Source organism: Phocoena phocoena, chromosome 16, assembly GCF_963924675.1.
Source record: "Phocoena phocoena chromosome 16, mPhoPho1.1, whole genome shotgun sequence".
Lineage (NCBI taxonomy): Eukaryota > Metazoa > Chordata > Mammalia > Artiodactyla > Phocoenidae > Phocoena > Phocoena phocoena.
In genome coordinates this window covers 8,303,780-8,309,937 of record NC_089234.1, presented here as the reverse complement: position 1 = coordinate 8,309,937, position 6,158 = coordinate 8,303,780, and positions in this window count along the sequence as shown.

Sequence of the window (6,158 nt, the reverse complement as noted above, 5' to 3'; positions counted from 1 at the left end):
ACACACACACACACACACACACACACACTGTCTCTGTCCCTGAATGCATATACAGAGCAGGACCTGATAAGCACACACAGACCCCTTAGGTGTGGCGAGCTGAGCCCCGTGATCGTTCTGACCAGGGCACAGTCAGGAGCAGTGAATTCTGCCCCCCTCTCCCACCATATCCGCACAGACCTCCGAAGCTGAAGTGGTGCATGGGCTTCAGCTACCACCGCAGCAGAAGGGATTGAATTCCAGCCAGATGGGGAGGGAAGGCCCTACGATACTTGTCTCTGCCCTCCTTTTCCTGCTTCCTCTCCCCTTATCAAGTCCCTGGTGACATCCATCCTCAAGCAGCCTAGATTCACATGTGAGATTGCCTCATCTACCCAGTTCATTCCACGGATGGGGAAGTCTGAGTAACGAGAGAGGAAAGAACTGCCCATGTGCCTAGAGTCAGTTAGGGGCAGCGCCTAGACAAGAATCCGAGCTCCTGCCTTCCAATCCAGGGTGCTGGCTGCTGCATGACGCTGCCGGCCCAAGGTCTCTTTCCCATCAGAGAAGTGGGCTCGTTCCTATTAGAAGGTAATGGAAAGTAGTACTCAGGTCAGGGGCTCCCCCCATGCTGAGGGTATCATGTGACTGCCGCACCAGTCCCGGGGGTGGGGACACGATCAGGGTGACTTCAGAATCACCAGTAAAGGGTGTCTCCCTTCCAGACCCCTGGGAACATACACACCAAGGTAAAGACCCTGGAAACAGCCTCCAGGAAGCCCGGTGGGAGCCAAGTCAGGCCACACACAGGATAGCGAGCTGCCTGGCCTGTGCTCCGTTGTATGTGACCTACATACTATAGGTTACAGGAGCTGTGAGACAGACAGAGGAAGTAAAGTGGTTTCAAAACATCCCACATCCCAAATGACTGGGCAATATACTCACTGAATACGAGCACACGCGCTGCAGTCCGACAGACCTGGATGTTGCCCCTCACTAGAACTGAGCCTCAGTTTCTGAGTGCGCTAAATGGGAGGAAATGGCCCAGAATCTGCTCAATAAATGGCAGCTGGAGCTGGCTCAGTTTTGAAGACCTGGTTTCAGAACTCAGTAGACACTTGGAGGCCAGCTCTGGCCCTCCACAGCCAGTGTGTCTTAAAAGTGACCAGAGGACAGTAGAGAGATCGGGGAGAGAGGAGCTGTCCACTGTCTCAGTGCTGATATTCCTGGAACTCAATCCCAGGCAGGAGCCTCGTGGTTTCCAACTGCTCAGGACCCCTGGTTCCGGGCAGCAGTGTGGGAGAGTAGGGACAGGAGTGGGACAAGGAACTGAGAGAAACAGCTCTTCCTGAAGGTTCTATTCCTGGGGATACACGCCAAGCTCCTGTGCTCCACTGCAGCTCAGAGACAGGAAATGAACAGAGGCTAGTCGTCCTCAGAAGTCCGTCCAAACTCCGAGAAGCCATTGTTCATGGACTGCTTCAATGCCTCACAGTCTGACACTCGGGAAGATCAATCACACACTTTTGTCTTTTTGGAGCTGGTACAGGTTGCAAATAAAAAAGCTTCTGCTCCACGGGCAGGGTTAGTGCATTTTCAAGGCAGAGTGCAAACCTCACTGGCTGGCTGTGTGGACGTGGTAAGCCCAATGGAAAAGCTCCATATCTGGGCCAGGCAGACTCTAGCCGGACTGCAAGTCCTTCTGTTTTCCCAGCTAGTGGGGGCAATTTTGGTGTAGGTGGTGGAGCCCTGGTCTGGGGATGTCGGTATTCCAATCCCAGCTCTGCCACAGGCGATGAGATCTTGGGCAAACAAGCAGCTTAGCTGCAAACCTCTGGCACCCCATCCGTCAGTGGGATGGCAGTCCCTCTCCTATGAACCGTAAGGCCTGGCTCTCAGGGAGCTCTCAGACAAGGTTACACATATCACACACTGACTTCCTACGCCACCCAGGTGGCATGCAGCCCAAGGATCCAGTTCAGAAAGGGAGGTAGAGGAGGGAAGGGTGGGAGTGATGGTTGATTGGGCATCACCGGGAGAGAAGGAAGCAGGGGGAGGGGCGCCCAATCTGGGAACCGGAACAGAGTCATGGTGATTCCACACATAGGCGCTGAGTCAGACGGGAACCCCCCAGCAGTTCTGACACCCTGGGCAGCCGCTTGACCTTTTCAACCTCAATTTCCTTATCTGTATGATGGGGGGTAACTACAGTCTCTCTTGAAGTCTCTTTCACAGTCTTTGCTGTGAAAATTAAATGAGATTAGGTAAGGAGAGTGTCTGGGTCACACCCAGCCTTCGACAAGTGACATCTTGAGTCCCCTCAGACAGAGGTGGCTTAGCTCCTCCCAGGAGATCACCAGCAGAGGCTGCTGGGTAGTAGGCTTCTTCTTCCCTTCCCTTGGCCCACTTCCTGCTACACCTGGCCTATGGGGCCTGGGACAGCCGTGGAGACTCAGGAGTGACAAAGGCCCTGTTCAGAGATCCAATTCCTCTCCTCACTGATAGCAAGCAAGTGAGCCAGAGGCCCGATCCTGTTGGAAATGATTCTGCTTGCCCAGCTTGAGGGCTGGACCAGGAGGTATGCACAAACAGCCTGCCTGGAAAGGAATCACCAGCCCGGGGGTGGGCAGCAGCTGGCAGCAGAGAGAGCACTGGACAGTGAGTCAGGGCCCTGTGCAATGAGAGCATCTCTGCGTCACTCCTAGACCTCCCAGCGTTCCATAGGGTCACGTGAAACAGCAGGTGTGTAAGCGCTTTGAAGATAGAGACCTGCTGGCAGGCTCAGGTGGAGAGGCTGGCAGGGATGTATCCCTGAAACAGATAGAGGTTCCAGGTTCTGGAAGTCATCATCTGAAAGGGACTCACCTTTCTGTCCTTCAGTCTGGCATCCAGGATTTGCCAGCACCTTTCTTTCCAGCCTTTCTGCAGGCCCCTGTTTGCTCCAGAGACACAAATAGACACTAGGATCCGGCCTCTGGGTTTTTGCTCAGGCACCTCCCTCCCCTGGAACACCGGTTCCCAGGCTCCCCCTCCACTTGCGGAAATCCTGAATCCTCCATTCTCCAAAGGGATGTGTTCTCTGTGTCTACATCCCCAAAGGGATGTGTTCTCTGTATCTACTTCAGTTGGACCTCTCTTGGGGCATTGGTGACATTTTGGTTTCTGTTCAGTTTATATAAATCTTTCATCCCTTTCTAAAGATAGCTGTGGAAAGGACCACTTCCGTCTCCAACATCTCATTGGTAGGTTATGAGCCATGCGTGTGTGTGCGTGTTCAAGCACATGTATGTGATAAATACAGTGGAAAGAACATGAGTTTTCATGTCCAACAGATGTGGATTCCAATTCACATGATGACTCTACCTTCTTAACCAGCTCATGCTACCCTATTTATTGATGCCAACTTGGAGTGACCTGGAGCAAATTAAGGAACTTGCTGGGTCTCAGCTCCTTCACTCATCAAGATGGAACCATGATGTCTACGTTGAAGGGTTGAGGCAAGAATTCCCAACGACGTGTGTATGTGCCTGCCTCTACGTGGAACTATATTAAACCATCTGAAGGGATGAGACTCAGTCCTGTTTCTGAGCCCTCCCTCAGGGCCCAGTTACAGCACTTCATGACTCACGTTAACACAGTCGTGACTATCCCATCACTTCTCTCCAGCTCCGATCAGCATGACATGCAGGTCCGGCCGCAGTGTGGCTCCCTGCTGGGCGCACTCCAGGCCCTGGGTACTCAGCTGCCCGGTCTTGCGGGCCTCAGTTTACGAGGAGCAATGGGAACCCTGTGTCAAGGCCTGGACAGGGACAGGCGTCTTGCTTCTTTGGTGAGTGCGACCTCATTGCTTGTCTGGAGATGTGTCAGAACCTGTGCTCAGTGAGGCCCAGCCTGGGCGCTGAGGACCTGGTCCTAAGGAGGCCAGCCCTCCCAGACCCCCCACTGGGAGCAGGAAATATTGCTCACAACCAGAAGAAAGTGAGTTTCTATTCTTTAGGAAACTGAGTTAAAATATTCTGACTGTCTTTCTGCCATGTTAACCTTTCAGTGCTGCCTTTAAGGAATCAGAAAGCAAATGATCTTCAAAATGATGTGAGTGTGCGTGTGTGCGTGTGTGTGCGTGTGTGCGTGTGTGTGTGTTCACTGATTTATTACTGTTAAACCCGGTTACCTGGTCACCAACATCATTCTGATGTTGCAAAGTTGAGATATCTTCAAGTTCCAGACCAAAGACACCTGCTTGAGAAAGTGACTGAGGACCTTTGGAGTACGCAGAAGGGGCCAATCGATGGTGCTAGAGGTGCTGGCTTCATCCCTAACCAGTTCCGTCACTTATCCTCTTTGAACCTCAGTAACCTCACATCGAAAATGTGGATGAGAAGCTTTTTTTCTTGTCATTGTGACAGGGATGAAATGAAGTGCAATAATGTTTGGACGTGTTTTATAAACTCTCATGTGCTGTAAGAGATTAGTTAACACTTCACACTGTACTTCCTACACACACTGATGACCCTCTAGCAAGAGTCTCCAGGCCAGGGCAGCAGGCCACGGTTGGAGGATATACCCACGTGATGAGTTGGCCTCCAGCCGCTCCACCTGACTGCTTCTCATAGAGTTGGCTCTTCAGGGCATATGGTCATGGACCACCCTCATCAGAATTACCTAAAGAACTCACTAAGAATGCAGAGTCCCAGACCCCAGAAGTATGGCCCAAGAATCTAACTCTTTAGCCAGGACCCCAATTTATCAGGTGATCCTGATAAATACTGAAGTATGAGAATCGTGGATCCAATGATGCTCATTGAAACGTGTTGACTCATTTATTCCACAAACAGTTACCCGGTCACCAGTCTCTCGCCAGGGGCTATTTGTGGGGACAAAGTCTTGGGGAGCAGGGGAGATGTGCAGGTGAATAGCTCACTCTGATGCCAAGTATCTAATGAAGATATATCCAACCCTGAAGTCTGTAGGCCACACGACAGGCCAAGAGATGAGGAGATTGCTGGCTTTCTGTTCCGTTTCCTCCTCTGCAGGGCAATGCTCCACACACAGTATCTTAGCTACTTCTCCCCAGAACTCTGAAAGGTACAGAAGGACACTGAGACTCCTCGAGGTTCAGTAACTTGCGGGATGCTGTGAAGTCAGTGGTGTGTCAGTAAGTGCTCAGTCTCAGGGTGAGCAGGGGAGCCCTGATCCACACACCTTCCCCGGGGGATCCTGATAGAAGGACAGAAGGGCCACAGTCCCTGCGGCATCTCCTGAGGGGGAGCTGGGACCTGCCTGCCCAGAGTTCCTGGGGTCTTCACCAAGCCACACTCCTCCCCTTTTTCCAAAGAGTTCCTGCATGGTATATCATTTAGGTCTCTTACAAACTGGAACTTGCTGCCTCACCAGACCCGGAGCAGGTGGTGTGTGGGCTGACAGACGGCCACAGTGGAACGCAGGCCGGGAGTGCTGAGTATCAGCCACACCAGGGCTCTGCTGAGACTGGCCGTGCACAAGCAGGCCTGTCTACCTGTGAGCGCTCAGGGTCGGATAAAGGTCTCTCCTGGCTGAGGGAACACCTAGGGGGTATCACGGTGTGTCTCAGCGTCTCCCCCCAACAACGCCGCCGCTGGCTTGAGGATGCTGCTGAGGCCCCAGCTGAAGGGTGATGGGAAGAGGGCACCGTAAACCAAGCGCCCCCAGGAGTGTAGCAGCCGCCCTGCGGACAGGCCGGGGAGGCCTTGGAGATAGCTGGGGCCAGGGCCTTGATCATGGAGGTTGGAGAGATGTGCGTTCCTTCCCCTCTCAGCAAATGCAGCTTACCTGAGCTCCCCCAGCTCAGCCCAGAGAGGGAGAAGCATCGGTCCTGGGAGGCTCGAGCTAGGACAGGTGGGGTAGGACCTCCAAGGTCTGGCCAGGCTGGCGCTCGGGCTGGGACGGGTGGCCCTGAGGCATGGAGGTGCCCAGACATCCCTCCCTTTCCTCAGGCAGACTTTCTTGACTCAGCCCGTCTTTGACACACGTAAGGAAGGATTCGGGGTGGGGGTGGGGGACAGGAAGCTACAAAGAGCCAATCACCCTGCACCGGAGGCTTCAGGGCTGGTTCTTTCTGAGTGTGTGTGCGCGCACCCGCGCGCATCAGCGGGAATTCTGTGATAGAAGCAGCCAGATTCTGGAGAGAGAGAGAGAAGAGG